Source organism: Marmota flaviventris, chromosome 18, assembly GCF_047511675.1.
Source record: "Marmota flaviventris isolate mMarFla1 chromosome 18, mMarFla1.hap1, whole genome shotgun sequence".
In the NCBI taxonomy this organism is placed as follows: Eukaryota; Metazoa; Chordata; class Mammalia; order Rodentia; family Sciuridae; genus Marmota; species Marmota flaviventris.
In genome coordinates, this window is record NC_092515.1 from 51,479,379 (window position 1) to 51,497,907 (window position 18,529).

General features: G+C 41.8%; 1 non-coding gene across 1 annotated transcript; it reads left to right on the top strand.

Annotated features, from left to right (window-relative positions):
- The first annotated feature begins 15,948 nt into the window (after positions 1–15,948).
- Positions 15,949–16,022, top strand: Trnae-cuc (transfer RNA glutamic acid (anticodon CUC)). The gene has a single exon. It is a non-coding gene; the product is annotated as a tRNA-Glu (tRNA).
- The last annotated feature ends 2,507 nt before the right edge of the window (positions 16,023–18,529 follow it).

Below are 18,529 nucleotides of genomic sequence, written 5' to 3' on the forward strand. Positions count from 1 at the left end.
TTGCTGAGCAGTTTGTACATTGTGTAGCTGGATCACTGTTTGCTTCCCCTCCATGGAAGGGCATCTGGGTTATTCCCAGTTTTGGTGACAGGGAATAAGAGCCTCCGCATGCAGGTTTCTGTGTGGATGGCCGCGTCTGTCTCTCTTAGGTCTACCTGTCATTTCAAGTCATGCACCACGGCCCTTCAGAACACCTGCAATCCGCGTGCCACTCAGGGGCCTGGGCCGCTCATCACCTCTGAGCACCCCTCAGCTCTGCTGTGCCCAGGACGGTGGGTCCCAGAGCCCAGACCTCCCCACACCCAGGCACTCACCACTATCAGGATCTTTGCCCTGTCCTTGTCCCGCAAACTCTTTGGGCACACTCCCCACTCAGAAAGGCTCCAACGTGGAACCCTGCCTGCGTCCTGGCTGAGAAATCAAGCAAATGAGAAATGGAGCCATGGTCAGCTTCATGGCACAGCTGTATCAGCTCCTGAGTCTGAGCATCATCTGTTTTCCCACCCCTGTGCCCTGGACATGGAGGGGGCGAGTGGGAGAGCCCAATGAGGCCACCAAGTAGGAGTTACGAATGACAGAAGCCAGACCCAGGCTGAGGGGCACAGCGGGAACCTAGGCCGCTGGGAGAGGCTGGAACAGATATGGCCCAATGGCTTGGGGCTCCTCTCTGGCAAATGAGGCCTAACCAAGGGCCTGGGAGCTTGACTGTGGCCTTCCCCACACTTGGGAGGGCCCAAGCCTGCCCTTTGTCTCTCTGTCTCTTTCTTTTTCTTACTCTCTCTCCCTGTGTCCCTCCTTCCGTGTCTGTCTGTATGTCTCTCTCTCTCTCTCTGGGGTGGGGAGGGGAGTGGGTGAGGAGTTTGGAAACACTGCGCCTCTCCTACCCCTCCCCACTCTACCCCTGGGGCCTGTAGCATCATTCAGAAGCTCATGCAGGGAAAAGTTGTGCTCGAAAGTAAATGAGGACATAGTATTCTTCATAGTTCAGCCATGACGAGCATTTTCAAAGTTGCAGAAGCAAGTACAAAGTGAATATTCATTTCGCCTACTTATGACTTAAGGACGCTGGGAGGGCCGGGGTCAGAGAGAGGGAAGGTATGTGGGGAAGGAAGGGTGACAAGAACTACATCTTCCATGGCAGAAAGTCAACAGATAAGGGCTCAGATGAAGAAGCAGTGGCGAAAGACTGCTTTCTAGAAGAAGGATAGATGATTGATAGATGATGATGATAGATGATTGATAGATAGATAGATAGATAGATAGATATTTTTAAAAGTTCCCTGTGTCTGGAAGCAGAAAGAGGCCTGCTGTTGTTTATAATCACACTGAACTATTTTATTCTTTTGCTTGGGGGGATTGTTTTTTTGTTTGTTTTTATTTGTTTGATTGATACTGAGGCTTGAACTTAGAGGTGCTTTCCCAGTGATCTGAATCCCCAGTCCTTTATTTATTTTATTACGTTTTAATTTTATTTTGAGACAGGATCTCACTAAGTTGCTTAGGGACTTGCTCAATTGCTCAGGCTGGCCTCAAACTTATGATCCTTCTGCTTCAGCCTCCTGAGTCACTAGGGCTACAGGCATGAGCCACTGGGCCCAGATATTTCTTCTTTAATTCAGGTGCAGATATAACTTGGATTTAATTTTTTTTTTCAACTAAATTTAAAACAGTGAATTTCTGTGCTGGACCTGTGTTGCGAAGTCCAGCCAGGTTGGGCCACAAGGACCTGTTCACCTTGGGACATCATTGCCCCTTCTTTCCATAGCCACCTGCTTTGGTTCTTCTGTTCCCTGCCTGAGAACCAAGACCACCCCCAGAGAGGGAGCAGTGGAACCCCATGTGGAGTTGCGAGTTTAACTCTAAAGCCTGGTCCCCAACCCAGAAGAGAAGAGGACATACAGCCAGCGAGAGACCCCAAGTACCCATTCTATCGGCTGTGGGACACATCACTCCAAAATAAAGAGGCAGAAAACCATCTTTTTTGTTTTTTCATGAACTATAGGTTGGCTGGAACTTAGCTGACCCAGGCTGGGCTCTGCTGGTCCAGGCTGGACTTGGGCTCTGCCCACAACTAATCTATTACACCCACCCAGAACATTCTTCTCTCGAAGAGGCCAGCCCTGGCCTAAGAGTCCTAGGGGACAGAGTATTGAGTCACTTGCCCAGTCTGACTACTTTCCTCTAAGTAGGACAGGGCCAAAAGGGCCTCCGAGTCATTCCAAACAGCCCCACATTCTAGAGATGAGCAAATGGAGATCTGGTGGGGGTGGGAGCTGGCCCCAGGGCACAGGGCCTCCAAGTCTCCCCATCTATCTCCTTCAATGAATCAAACCGTGCCCCCATCAGAATGTGGGAGGCACAGGAAGTCATCACAAGGAGTGAGTCACAGATGTTCTAGACAGGAAGGAAGGCAGGAAAACAGGACTGAGTTTAGGCCTCAGGAAAAGGGAGAGAAAAACAGACATAGGAACCATTAATTCCAGTTAATTTCATTAGCCCAGGGTCCCTTATGTCTTTTGTTCCTTTCTTTTGTTTAAAGATAGAATTCGCATGCCATGATTAATTTCATTAGTTAATTGCATATTTCTGAGTAATATTTTAAGCACCAACCCTGTTCTACCAGTGGAAATAAGATTTCAACTCTGGGGCATAAGATTTAACACAAGACCTACTCCCAACCACACATAAGATGTCAGTCGCATTCTGAGAAGTGGCCTGGGTCAGACTCTGGCTCCTATTCAGTACAAGTCCAATCTGCAAACAAATTTCTATGCCTCCATGTGACTTACTTTGACCAATGGGATAGATACTTGTGCAGAGTTTGACTCCTCTTTCTGCGGGGAAGGCTTTGCATTGTGTAAATAATCCAGGTGGCCCCCTAAAGGAGACCCTACTGAGGCCCCAGACATTTGAGTGAGGCCATCTTAGACCAGCTGGCTACAGCCAAGTCAGCCCAGAGTCAGTCAACCCACAGAATTGTGAGAAATAAACCACTATTATTTTAAGCCACTAAGTTGGGGGCTGTTTTTTTTATGCAGCAAACGTTGACTGATACAGCATGAAGGTGTGTCATCTCTGCAGAATGTTCAGTAAAAGGCCTGATCCATCTCAACCCAAAGCATCTTGTGGGAGTTCAGAGGCTTGTCTTCTTAGAATGAAGCTCAGTTCTAGGTCAGGAGGCCTTTGGGGACAAAGGTATCCTGAAATTGTCCTAACACACAGTTCAGAATCTTCTGTAGGAGATGAACTTTCTAGAATTTAGGACTAATCAAGACTTCTTATTTGCTCTGGCATTTTTTATTTTTTTGCAACTTGTTTTTATGGAAATTATCAAACAAACCCAACAAGATAGACTAGTATAATGGACGTCCGTATAGCCATGACTCAGCTTCCAAAATTATCAATACCTGTTATTTCAATTTTACCCACATCCCTCTTTTTTTTCTTTTTCTTGGACTATTTTAAAGCACTCACTAATATGTAAGGATTTTAAGAATTTTAAATAAATATAGACACAATGTAATTATTGTGCCCCACCAAATTAATAACTGCTTAGTATAATTCAATACAAAATCCATATTAAATTTTCTCTATTTTTTTAAATGTCTTTTTTTAGTTCCTTTGTTTGAATCAAGAGCCCACAGGGTGGTCCATACAGTGCACTGAACAGATGTGTCCCTTATGTCTTTTGTTCCTTTCTTTTGTTTAAAGATAGAATTTGCATGCCATAAGACTCACCACTTTAAAGTGTTCAATTCAATATTTTTGCTTTTTCGTGTGTGTGCACTCATATAGTGCAACAATCACACTTACCTAATTCCAGAACATTTTCATCACTCCAAAAATAAAAAAAAAATCATCAGTAATCGCTCCCCATCCCCCTCCCCCAAGCCCCTGGCAACCACTAATATTCTTTCTGTGTCATTGGATATTCCTGCTCTAGACATTTCGGAATTGCACACTATGTGGACCTTGTTAACTAGCTTCTTCCACTTAGCATAATGATGTCAGAGTCCACTCATCAGTAGTGGGCTATGGACTAAAAGGTTGTGTCCCTCCAAAATTCATATGCCGAAGCCCATCATCTGAAGAGGTGTTACTGGAGATGGAAATTTGGGGAGGAAGTTAGGGTTTTGACTACAACTCATCCCACACTGTGTAGTGTGGTATTTTCCACTTAGGGCATCTTATTAGCACTCAAAGAGTTTCAGATTTTAGTTGGGTACAGTGGCACAAGCCTGTAATCCCAGCAACTCAGGAGACTGAGGCAGGCGGATTGCCAAATTTGAGGCCAGACTTAGCAACTTGTGAGACTCTGAGCAATTTAGCAAGACCCTATCTCAAAATAAAAAATAAAAAGGCCTGGGGATATAACTCAGTGTTAAAGCACCCGTGGGTTTAATCACCAGTACCAAAAAAAAAAAAAGAAGTTTCAGATTTCAAAACATTTTGGATTTGGAATTTTCCGATTAGGGATGCTCAACCTGTACTCCATTTCTTTTTTATTGCCAAATAATACTCCATTGTATAAATATACACATTTTCTTTTACATTCATCAGTTGGTGGACATTGGGTTGTTTCTGCTTTTTTACTATTATGGAAAATACTGCTGAGAATATTCGTGTATAAGCTTTTATGTGGACATCACTTCATGTCTTCTCTTGGGTATAGTAGTTCCCTCATATCCTCAGGGGATATGATCCGGGATCCCCAGAAGATGTCTCACACTGTTCCTGCCACCAAGCCCTATATACACTGTGTCTTTCCCCCATATATCTTTATTTTATTTTTATGTGGTGCTGAGGATCGAACCCAGTGCCTCACACATGATAGGCGAGCACTCTACCTCTGAGCCACAGCCCCAGCCCTACAGTAGATCTTAACACCCTCGTCATAGTATTTTTTTTTTTTTTTTGGAGGGGAGGGTACTAGAGATTGAACTCAGGCACACTCAACCACTGAGACACATCCCCAGGCCTATTTTGTATTCTATTTAGAGACAGGGTCTCATTGAGTTGCTTAGCACCTCGCTTCTGCTGAGGCTGTCTTTGAACTGTAATTCTCCTGCCTCAGCCTCTGGAGCTGCTGGGATTACAGGTGTGCACCACCCTGGCCTGCTTTTCTTTTCTTATTAAGTAGAGATCTTCACCTTTTCACTGAAAGGAAGCACTTTACAGTCTCTCTTCGGCCTATTCAAGTAGCCAGGATCATTACTCTTATGTTTGGGGACCTTAGTAGGTGAAATAAGGGTCATTTAAACACAGGCCCTGCCAGACCACAATAGTCAATCTGATCATCAAGATACTACTAATTAATGCAGGGGCAGGTGGTGTATACAGTGTGGGAACACCAGACAAAGGAATGACTGACATCTCAGGTGGGATGGAGCAGGATGATGGGAGGTTTCGTCATGCTACCCAGTTTAGCATGCAATTTAAAACTTACAAATTATTTACTTCTGGAATTTTTGATTTAATTTTTTTGGACCAAGGTTGACCACAGGTAACTAAAACCACAAGAAGGAAAATTGCAGATAAAGGGAACGACTGTATACCTAGAAATGCAATTGTTAGGTCATCTGCTAACTGTTTAAATTTTTGAGGAGCTGCCAGCCTGCTTTTAAAAGTTCTTTTTATTCTTTATTTTGAGACAAGGTCTTGCTAAGTTGCTGACTCTGACCTTGAACTTGTGACTCTCCTGCCTCAGACTCTGGAGTAGCTGGGATTACAGTCATCTGGCATGGTACCCAGCATGGCGACACTTTTTTTCGCCCCTCTTAACTTTGAGGTCCAATTAATCTTTCTTTTTTCTTTTTTGATTGTTTGTGCTTTTGGTACAAGGTAATGAAGATTTACATCTTGGTTTTATTTTAAGAGTTTTACAGGTTTATCTCTTACATTTAGGTCTTTGATCCATTTTGAGCTCATTTTTACATATGGTGTGATAAAAGACTTCAACCTCACTCATGAATTTGTCTATTCAATTGTCCCAACACCATTTTTTTTAAAGACTGTAAGTTCCCCCATTGAAAGTTCCTTGCTCTCTTGTTAAAATCAGTTGACCATAAACACAAGGATTTATTTCTAAACTCTCATCTCCACCCCTTGATCTATATGTCTATTCTTATGCCAGTACCACACTGTCTTGATTTCTATAGCTTTGTAGCAGGTTTTGAACTCCTAAGACCTTATAAGCCCATAAAATTGACTTCTTCTTTTTTTATCCCGTGCATGTGTTGAAGAAACTGGATCACTTTTCCCACGTTCTGAATTTGGCTGAATGCATCCTTGGAATGTCACTTATTTTTTTTTTTTTAATACTGGAGATTGGACCAATTTACCACTGAGCAACATTCCCAGCCCTTTGTAATTTTTTATTTTGAGACAGGGTCTCACTGAGTTGCTCAGGCTGGCCTCGAACTTTCTATCTTTCTGCCTCAGCCTCCTAAGTAGCTGGGATTACAGGTGTGTGCCACCACACCTGCCTCTCTCAAGGTTTTAAAATCTCTATTTTGGGGGGCTGGGGTTATGGCTCAGCGGTAGAGCATTCATCTTGCACATGCAAGGCCCTAGGTTCGATCCTCAGCACCACATAAAAATAAATAAAATAAAGTTATTTTTAAAAAGTTCATTGGTAAAAAAAAATCTCTATTTTTAATATTTAGGTTAAGAGGCATCTTTGGACTCAAGCATAATTTTTATAGGTGTTGAGTACTCCCTCTGGTCACAGCAAGAGGTACATAGTGTCTGCTTGTCCCCCTTATTGAACCAATGTCTCTTTCTCTCTTATCTTATCCATTATAAATTTCCCACAATTTTTATCTTTCATCAGACACTGATGATTAAAACCTTGACCCAGTATTTCATTAGATGGTAACTCCTGATTCTATCTTTCCGTCTACATTTATTACCGTGATTCTTCTAGAAAGTAGAACTTTCCTTCCTCGTCTATTTTCTTATCTTCAAGCTTAGCCTGCACACACACACACACACACACACACACACACTCAAAAAATAAAAAATACCAGGACAAAGCTTGATTCATTCCCTCTTCCAGTTTTCAGAATGAGTTGTTCCCTCCAGAGATAATGATTTTTTAGCATCATTTAAAAACGTTTTACAGCTTGTTAATCGTCTCGTGAAAAACCCATCTAACCACCACAGATAAATCACTGCAGAAGCCGGGCATGGTGGGGCAGCCTGTGATCCCAGCAACTCAGGAGGCTGAGGCAGGAGGATCACAAGTTCACAGCCGGCTTCAGAACCCGGTGAGACCCTGTCTCAAAATTATAAAGAAATAAATAAAAAATTAAAAGGGCTGTAGCTGGGGCTGGGGATGTGGCTCAAGCGGTAGAGTGCTCGCCTGGCATGCGTGCGGCCCGGGTTCAATCCTCAGCACCACATACAAATAAAGATGTTGCGTCCGCCGAAAACTAAAAAATAAATATTAAAAAATTTAAAAAAAAAAAAAAGGGCTGTAGCTGTAGCTCAGTGATAGAGCATCCCTGGGTTCAATTCCGGCACTAGGGGGAAGAAATCACGGCTGAAATTTTACTTCTCTTTGCCTGCCTCAGCGGGGGTCTTTGCAGTCCCACTGACTCTTGGTTCCATTTGGATGTTCCATTCACTGTTTTCTTAAAAGTCTTCTTCTCACAGGCCATGACTTGTGAATCTATGTGTGGGTTCATCTTCCCTTCCATAATCTAAGGAATCATAAATCCTGCCAAAGTGAGTTGTCTTGCAACACCCAAATAGGTTCTGAATCCAAATGCACAGATAACATCAGCCTGGTCTTGTACCTGTTGGCTAGTTTTCCCCAAATTTCTGCCTTAGGTAATGTTGCCTTCCCAGAGTGAAGGATTTGTTTGATCCCAACATAACCCAAAGGTGGTTATGTTGATGGATCATGAACTTTCTGGTCTGGATAGAAACTGTGTTGTTCACACATTGTTCCTTCATTATTTGTTTGTTTATATATATTTCAATCTATTGAAGTTATTTTTAAGTCAGGCTTTTCAAGTTCAAGGTAGAATGGATGCACAGTAAAGCTCACCCTCTGAGCACACGGTTGGACACATTTCAACAAACAATACACCAATACCTCCTTCAAGGTATAAAACATCTCTGTCACCCCCAGAAGTTCCCTTGTGCCCCTCTGCAGCCAGTCCCCTTCTTCACTTCCCACTGCCCCTAGAGTTTGACTTTTTCCAGAATAGTATATAAATGGAAGTATATAGCATGTTGCCATTCATCTGTTGATGGACGGCATTAGAGCTGCTCCCAGGTTTTTTATGAACGAAGCTGCCACGTACATTTGCATACAGGTTGCTATGATTTGGATATGATTTGAGTTTCGGTGCTGGCTCATGTGTTGGAAGCTTGGTCCTCGGTGTGGCAAAACTGGGAGATAGTGGAACCTTTAAGTAGTGGAGCCTAGTGAAGGTAACTAGGTCATGGGGGTGCTACCCTTGGAAGTTTATGCAGTTCTCATGGGATCCCACTTTGGAGAGAGGATTGTTGGAAAAGAGCGAGAGGGACCCCTCCCAGCTCTCTGGCAACCTCTACTGCCATGTGACTTCTCCCTTCCTCACATGCACCTGCTCTCATTATGCCATCTACAGTGAGGTCCTCCCCAGAGCCCAGCAGACACTAGCACCAGGCCCTTGAACCTGGTGTATTTGAGTAAAATAACCTGTGTCTTTATACATAACCCAGCCTCAGGTATTTTGTTATAATAATGGAAAATGGGCTAATACACAGGTCTGGGAACATTTGGTTTTATTTTTCTTGGGTAAATACCTAGGAGTGAGTTATCAGGTAAGATAGCTGGAGATGATAAGAAATTTCCAAGCTATTTTCTAAAGTGTCTATTTACTCTTCTTTTTGATATTCAAATTATTCAGTAGGCTAATGAGAACTTCTTCTGGCAGGTTTCTGCCCTATTGGCATGACTCCAGTCGTTTTCAACAGTTTCTTTTCTTTGGGGCCTTACAGGAGTTTCCAGTCTCATACATTTTCTGTCCTTTTTCAAGGACCATTTCTAGAGATAAATGGTACTTAGATACTGCAGCCTGGGCACCAGGGTGCTCATTACTACAGGGCTGCCATTGTTTATAGGCCTTTCAGGTGGAAAGATATAGGAATTTATATTATTTTTTATTTTTGGAGCTAGGGATTGAACCCAGGAACCTCTCCACTGAACTATATCCCCAGTCCTTTTTATTTTTGTTCTGTGACAGGGTCTCACAATTGCTTTCAACTTGTAATCCTCCTGCCTCTGTCTCCCAAATAGCTGGATTACAGTGTGTGTATCACTGTGCCCAGTGGAAATTCAATTTTTAAAGAAAGATAAAAATATGTAATTAATTCATAGATATTTAGCATTATAACGTCTTCAACTCGTTATTGGCATTTTTTGTAGTGAAAATCTTGCTTCCTAGTGACACAAGATAACTGTTTTAGCTATCTATCTATCTCTCTATCTGAAAATAGTATCACCAATAAAACAGTCTATGTAATTTAAGATTTCTATGTGATTCTTTTATCTTAGGATCTATTCCACTAGAAATGTACAGTCAGAAAGACCATGTGTTTCAATTTATTTTTGATTTTTAGGGATTTAAATATATTTGTGGTTTCAGTTACATAAAACAATTACATCATTACAAAGTGACAAATACCAATGGTCTATCAGAAAGGTCTAGCCTCCAATCTCTCCTTTGCTCCACTTCACCCTTTCCTGACAGATTACCATTTTGGTCAGCTTTTGGCTTGACCTTGCATTACTTATGTTTTAAAATAAAAGCATAATTTTCCTATTTCCTCTCTTTTTGCTCCCCGAAGGGAACATACTACACATATTCTTTTGCACCTTACTTTTAAGAAAACTATTTAAAGATATGGGCTGGGGTTGTAGCTCCGTGGCAGTGTGCTTGCCTAGCATGTATGAGGCACTGGGTTCAATTCTCAGCACCACATATAAATAAATAAAATACAGATTCATTGAAAACTAAAAAAAATTTTTTAAATATATACAGAAGACATAGAGCAAATATATAGTGGAACATTATAAGATAATCACATCTTCTATCTATGACCCAATTGAAAAACAGAATCTGGCCAACCATCCCAGAAGTTCACCATGTGCCCCATCCCAATCCCAGCTACCCCTAGAAGTAATCACCACCATCCTGACAATGATCCCACCCTCCCTTTTGGGTTTCTGGGTGGTTTTGTTAACCAACTGCACTGCCAGGACATTAAGTTTAGTTTTTTGGCTGTATTCATTTAAAACATTGATGTCTCTTTTAGTTTGAGGTTTTCCCCTCCATTCCATTCTTCCCCTTACAATTCTTCTGTTGAAGAAAGTGGAGAGATTTCACATGTAGAATATGTTTACTTCATCTACAGCTTTAGGGTCCTACAGAAGCAAACTACAATGCAGGAGCTGGGGCTGTAGCTCAGTGGTAGAGCACTTGACTCTCACGTGTGAGGCACTGGGTTCGATCTTCAGCACCACATAAAAATAAAGCTATTATATCCATCTACAACTTAAAAAGTTAAAAAAAAAACAAAACTACAGTGCAATGTCAAGGTCAAAGCAAAACTAGAGACTTTTCCAACCAGAAACCGCCAACTAACTTCCACCTAGACACTTTTCCAATCAGACGCCACCAATTAACCTCTAACTAGATTCTTTTCACTCTAACCCGTCAAATACAGCTTCTTTGGCTTCCTTCTGAGTTCAGCCTATAAAATCTGGCTGTCCACCTGCTCCAGTGAAGCTCTCTGAACCTCTTCTGGTTCTGATTCAAAAATCACAGTTTGCTCAAATCAACTTGGTTAAATCTACATTGCCTAAAGCTTTTCTTTTAACAAGCATCCCCAGTCTAGGCTTTGCTGAGGACGAAATCATGGTGCAGGTCTAGCTGTTCCTGTTTCCGCTTTACTTCTGCCTGCGGGGGTGGGATCAGATTCAAGCTAAAGATGGGATGGTGCTCCCCAGGAAGTGCTCCGTATCTGGTTTCACTCTTTACTGATGTTGGTAGCTACTGATGCTGCATGCTTAGCACCATAAATCATCAAGGGTGACTAAATGTGATATTCTAACTCATGATTTCTGATAAGATCTTTTCCCATGAGACAAGAGGAGGCAGATCAACAGCTTTGCCAAGACGTGTGATATGAATGAAATATTGTGCTTTCCTTCTTCAGCTGGTCTTCTCTGAAATCAGATAGGATCCAGGCAGGCACGATTTGTTTTCAAATGTCTGCTTCCCAAACCAGGATCAACTGAGTTCTAGACAGGCTCAGCTTTTACCCATGTGACCCAAAGTCACCTGCATGATCTTTATCATGATCTTTATCACTGCTGGGTTCAAGGACCAAAAAAAGTTAAAGAAATGTTTAAAACATATGAGCACCAGGCTGACTATTTTTCCTAGAGTAGTAATTCTCAACTCAGGATGATTCTGTCCTCTAAGGAACATTAGACAATTGGACACTTTGAAGTCACAATTAGGAGTGAGGGTGCTACTGGCATCTAGTGGGTAGAGGCTAAGGATGCTACCAAATATCCTACAATGCACAAGACAACCCCCAACAACCAAAAAATTTTCTAGCCCCAAATGACAAGAGTGCTTAAATTGAGAAACCAAGTCCCAGAGAATCAAGAAAAGTTGAAAAAGAACCAAAAAGTAACTTCCTTCCTCTGAGATTGAATGTATGTACTGCAAGGTCCAGGTACCATAGAACAAGGTCCAACATTGACCATGGAAATTAACACATACTTAGAGAAAATTGCCTAAACGCTTACTCCACATGGAACCCAAGGGTGACACACCAGCCACAGGTGCTAAAAGAACATTGTTGTCTGGGGACACATCTGAGGGGTCCCCAGACCCAGTGGCAGTGCTATGCTGAACATGGTCCCTATGGTTTACCCCTACAGTTTGCCCTAACTAAGCATCTACTATGTATAGACACTGTGCTGGGATTTCCTGATTCCAAATAGAGGCACACAGGCCAGGAGGCAGGAAAGTTTCCCTGTTGGGTTGTTGGATTTTCTTTTCTTTTCTTTTTTTTATGATACCTAGGATTGAACCCAGGGTCTTGCCCATGCTAAGCAAGCACTCAAAACTGAGCTACATCCTCAGGATTCCAGTTCTCAAAGCTCCCAGGGAGCTAGCTCCCTCTGGCTGGAAGCAGAGCCAATTTAAAGCAACCCACAGTTTAGTGCACAGATCAAACACTTTTTTTTTTAATCAAACATTTTTAATATGAATGTGCAGTATGAATGAAGAGCCAGAAATATTTATTGCATTGCTGTTGATACTTGAAATAAAATAACAACAAAACCCCTGGAAACAACCTAACTGCTAGACCACGGGAAAGCAGGTGGTAAACTGAAGCTTAGGAAGCGCTGACCATGTGCCAGCTGCTCTGTATACTGTGTGGCTTTTTATCCCTGTAGCAATTGTGAGTTTTAATCCTCCCCGTCTTTGAGAAGAGCCAGACTCAGAGGAGACAGGGAACGGAGTCCTTTCAATCAATGTTGTGGAAACTAGTGGACATCCTTATACAAAAGAGTAAAATCAAAATAAGTGTAATCCTCACCTCACACCATGTACAAAAAGTAACTCGCGTGGATTATAGACTTAATTGTAAAACCTCAAACTGTAAAACTTCTAGAAGAAAACCTAGGGAAAAAAATCTTGGTGACTTTGAGTTGGGCAAAATTTCCTAGATGTGACAACCAAAGCACAAACCATTTAAAAAGGGAGGGGGGAGGGGCAGAGATAGCAGCACAATTCACAAGAGCCTAACTGTGTGGAACCAGCCTAGGTGTCTATCAATGGATGAATGGATAATGAATGTGGTGTATTCACCCAATGGAGCTTTATTCAGCCACTAAGATGAATAAAATTAGGCCACTTGCATGAAAATTGATGGAGCTTGAAAACATAATGTTAAGTGAAATAAGCTAAACTCAGAAAGTCAAAGGTCAGCTGTTTTCTCTCATATGTGGAAGTTACAGAGGAAAGGAAAAAGGTGGCAGAGGGTCTCATGAAAATATAAGGGAGATAAGTAGAGTAGAGGAAAGGGATGGGGGGAAGGAGGGAGAGAGGGAGGGAAAGGGGGATACCAGGGAGCAAAACTGACCAAATTATAATGTCATATTGTTGCATGGATGAATATGCAATAACAAATCCCACCATCATGTAAAATTATAATGCACCAATAAAAACATGGAAAAGGAGTGGGGAGAACAACAGGCACTATTTAGAATAAACTTAAGTGGTCATCAGAATCTTCATTTCTATGGCTATCATCTATTTATGGTAAGTAATTTGAATACTCCACTTATGGTAGTGGTCTAAAGTCTTCTTTGAAAATAAATGTGGTTCGGTTTCTAAAATAGGAATTATCCTAAGGAAACATGTATTGGTAACATTCAGACTCTGAGACTGGACTGCCTGGCTCTACCTTGCCTCAGGCTCACTCCTCATCTGTACAAACTTCTGACCCCAAAGGGCTACATAAGGATTCACTTGGTTTCCATATACAGAGAGCTAAGAACATGAGCATTTACCTTCAGTAATCGCTATCTCAGTATTTACTATTGTTATTGTTGTTCACTGCAATTAACAGTAAAGATGGATTTTGGGAAACTCAAGCTTTTAAACAATTTTTTAAATTTTTTATAGTTATAGATTGATGGAATGCCTTTATTTTATTTGTTTATTTTTATGTGATGCTGAGGATCAAACCTAGGAGCACTTGCTAGGCAAGTGCTCCACCACTGAGCTACAAACCCAGACCTCAAGCTTTTTAAAATTTATTCATTCTTTTATTTACTACTGTTTTTGTATTATCAATAGGGATCTCTGAGGAAAATACTTGATTGTGGAAGAAAAAGAAAGAAAGAAGAGAGAGGGGTGCCGGGAGGGAGAGGGGAGGAAGGAGCCCAATATGGGACTAATTGAGGGGACCCTTGAATGCTCTGAACAGCTCCTACTTCAGGGAAGCTGCTCATGCCCTTCTGAAGGTCCCCAGCTTCTAACCTCTGACCTCCAACATCTGACCTGTGACAAGGGGACTCAGAATGGAAGAGGAGAGTCTGGAGGATGCGCACTGGTGCTATTCTCTGAAAAGGGGGACAGTAGTGAGGGGACTCCAGCAGGTCCTTGTGCCCCAAGGCTTCATGGGTACAGCAGGATAGAAAGGAAAACAAAACTAAGCAAAAAGGACCAAGTCTCCTGCTGGAGGGTCTTGAGCTCAACAGCTCCGTGGAGAGACCTCTGCAGAGGGGTTATCCTCCCTGTGCATCAAAAAAAAAAAACTATCAACAAAATAATGGAGCTCAAAAGGATGAAACTCTGATATGTTGTCCAGAGAATACATATGGGTATAAATATTCTGGAAGACCATTGAGCAATTCTAATAAAGTTAAACCTGCACCTACTCTATGACTCAGCAATTGCACTCCTAGAAAAATATAGGTATCCACATAAGGAATGAACAAGCATACGTATTGCTGCTATCTTCATATTATCAGTAATATCTAGTTCACAAAATAGAAAACAATCTGACTATCCATCCATAGAAGACCAGATATGAAAACCAATATAGCCATACTGGGGACTACTATTCAACAACAAAAGGGAAAGAACTATTGATCCATGCAACAGCACCAACAATGCTCAAAATGTATTTTAAGGAAAAGAAGTCAGACACAAAAGATCACACTACATACTTCCATTTATTTGAGTGCAAGAACAGGTAAAAAAAATTAGCTATGATGAGATAGAAATCAACCATGGTTGTTCAGGGTGGGCAGTGGTGGTGGAAATGTCTGGAAAAGGGCATGAGAGAACTTTCTGGGGAATTAGAAATGTTCCATCTCTTGCTTGTTGGTCACATGGGTATACACATTAGTCAAAAGCCAACTACCCTGGATTAAATAGTGCCCCTCTCCAAGTTCACATCCATTTGGAATCTCAGAACATGAGATTATTAGAATCAGAGTCTTATTTGGAAACATGGTCTTTGAGGTATAATAAATGAAACAATATCATTTTGGGTTGAGGTAAGTCCTAATCCCATGACTGGTGTTTTTTTTTTGTTTTTTTTTTTTTTTTTTTAGTTTTCGGCGGACACAACATCTTTGTTTGTATGTGGTGCTGAGGATCGAACCCGGGCCGCACGCATGCCAGGCGAGCACGCTACCGCTTGAGCCACATCCCCAGCCCTGGTGTTCTTATAAGAAGAGAAGAGACTGGTGTTCTTATAAGAAGAGAAAATAGAGTCACATAGGAGACTGCCACATGGGAAACTACCACGTGACAATTGAGCCAGAGATTGAATGATTTCTCTACAAGTCAAGAAGCGTCCTTAGAAGCTGGGAGGAGACAGAGAAAGATCCTCTGGTGGCACCTTCCCAGAGATCACAACACTGCCAGCATTTTGATTTATCTCTTGCCTCTAGACCTCTGAGAACCCAGTTCTGTTGTAATAAAGCATCAAGTTTGTGGTACTTTGTTATAGTAACCCTGGGACACTAACATCCCACCACGTTGAACATTAAAGATCCATGCATTTTAAGTGAACTGTACTCTATTTATTTATTTTTTCGAAGGTCTCTATGGAAACAGCAAGCTGATGATAAAGGAGGTGACCTGGCCCATACTTCACCCAGTTGTACAGAACACCTGAGGGAGCACAGCCCAGGGCAGATCAGTGTTCTCAGAGTGTGGGCGAACCTGGGCACTGCCCAGCCAGACCCCTCCCAGTGGCTCCCCCTTCACGCTCATTCAGCATACAAAACTGTCCCCTCCGCCCACAGCAAAAATATCCCCTGATCCTCTGGCAAGCAAGCACCACATTGTCCATGGGCAGCACTACCCAAGAGATTGATGTGGATGTTCTATTAAAAAGTGAACTGGGGGCTGGGGATATAGCTCAGTTGGTAGAGCGCTTGCCTCTCATGCACAAGGCCCTGGGTTCAATCCCCAGCATCACAAAGAAAAAAAAATGTAAACTGACCTACTTTTGAGGAAGGTTAATTACCCACAATTAAAGACTGCAGAAAAGCCAGGAAGCCAGGTTAGGAGCCAAGAGCATTGGCCCAACTATTCCCCGATGAGACCCGCTTCCTTGCTGGTCTGTCGTCTGAAATGCCAACCTACAGGAATCTTCAGTTCCATTCATTTGCTTTCTGCATTCTAGGAAATTTTTTTAAATGTCTTTATTTTGCATCATGGTACAAGCCCCTGACCTTGAGAACTGGCCCACCAACTAAGCACACCCTACAGATGTGTGCACAAGGATCAGGGTCAACCAAGGTCCAGAATAGACACTGAATGCAGAGACCACCTGGCCCAATCCTACTGGATGCTCGGTCCCCCACGGAGGCTTCACCACATGCCTAGGAATTTTCTGCGCATTAACTCGCTGAAGGTAGAAACTGTTATTATCTTCTCTTTCTGATGGGGAAATTGAGGACCAGGGGGGTGAGGTGACTTGTCCAAGGTCACACAAGAAGTAAGGTGCTGAGCAAGGATTTCAGCCCAGCCAGTCTGGCCCACTGCCTTAACCACTGGGCTACCCTGGTGAGTGGACATCACATCCTCCATTGGCCAAGAGCCCAAAGCCTTTTCTTTGTTTCTGACCTAGTCCCTTGTAACTTTTTTTCCCTTGACTGTTCTTGAGAAACATAAGGCAATGAGTCACGAGTTCGGTTTTAGGATAGCCCAGAGACTCTCAAACCCTCTTGGGACATCCTCCAAAACATTCCATAAACAAAACTGAGTGTGACAGGATGAAGCTTCCGTGGTTATGTTTGGGGGTTTTTAATAGGTTTTGTTTTGAAATGAAAGTTAACAAGAGAACGAATTGGAAAAGACAGATCAGAAGCATACAGTTTTCCCCAACTGAGTGGAAAACCTCAGCTCCTAGGAAGGAGGACTGTGAACTGGGATTACTGGGAGTAACTACTGGTTCCTTACTTCAGGAAAGGAGATGTAAGCCTTTAGGTACCAACCCTGCACATGTCCACAGACCCTGCCCAGAGAAGTCCACAGTAGCTATTGGTTCTGTCAAAGAATATTCTCCAGTTAAGTGGCACAGAACAATGGAAAACCTAAGGGAGTGGTTGTAGTTTAGTGGTTGAGCGCTTGTCTTGCATGCGTGAGGCATTGGATTCGATCCTCAGCACCACATAAAATAAATACAAAAACAAAGATTTGGGCTGGGGTTATAGCTCAGCAGTAGAGCACTTACTTGCCTAGTATGTGTAAGGCACTGGGTTCGTTTCTCAGCACCACATAAAATTAATTAATTAAATAAAGGTCCATCAACATCTAAAAATATTTTTTTAAAAAAAAGAGAACCAAAGGGAATTTACTAAGGCAATATTAGGAGATTTCTTATTATAACATAACATAATAATAGACCCTAGGAGATCTGCAAATGCTGACTAAACATTTGATGAAATTCAACATCCTTTTCTGATAAAAATCTTTATTAGAGTGGAAATTGATGGGTGATTCCATAACACAAAGAAATATAAAGTCCAGCACTTTATTGGAATAACTAGGAGCATTCCTACTAACGACAGAAACATTATGAGTGTATTGTTCCATTGTACAGGCAGCACTAGCCAATGCATTCAGAAATTAGAGATATAAAAATTCCTTAGGAGGAAGTAAAATTATTTTCATTTTCGATGATATGATTATCACCACAGAACATCCAAGACAATCAACTATGAAAGTACCATGAACAATATCCAGTTAGAAAAACTCCACTTATAATTGGTTCAAATACCTACAAAAACCTTATCAGGAAATATGCAAGATATATACTTACAAAGATAATACTGAAGGACACACAAGATATAACAAATGGAAAGACATTCTATGTTCTTGAATAGGAATATTTAACATCAGAAATATGTACATTCTCTGAATTTAATGTATAAGTGTAAAGCAATCCCAATACATTTTACAAAAGAAGATAATTAAATGGCCAATACACAAAATGCAAAAGGTGCTCAACCTCATTAGTCATTAGAGAAGTGAAAACTAAAAACCACAATTAATTACTAAACACACACTGAAATGAACAAAATTTAAAAGACAAATTCAAGCGTTGGAAGAATGTAGGATAACTGGAGCACCCAGACATTTCTTGGAAAGAGGGTGTTGCAATCTCTTGGGAAAACAGTTTGGCAGTATTTCTGAAGTTGAACATATTCATAGCCCATGGCCCAGCCATTCTGCTGTAAGCATAGAGATGTGTGTGTCTGTCACTGAACATCATGTGTTACAACGTTCATGGCAATGCTACAATGAGAGCCAACAACTGGGAACAACAAAATCAGAATGAATAGATAAACCTGGCATGAGCTGGGCCATGGAGATGCACCCCTGTGATCTCAGTTACTCCGGAGGCTGAGGCAGGAGGATCACATGTTCAAGGCCAGCTTCAGCAATTTAGCAAGACCCTGTCTCAAAATAAATAAATAAAT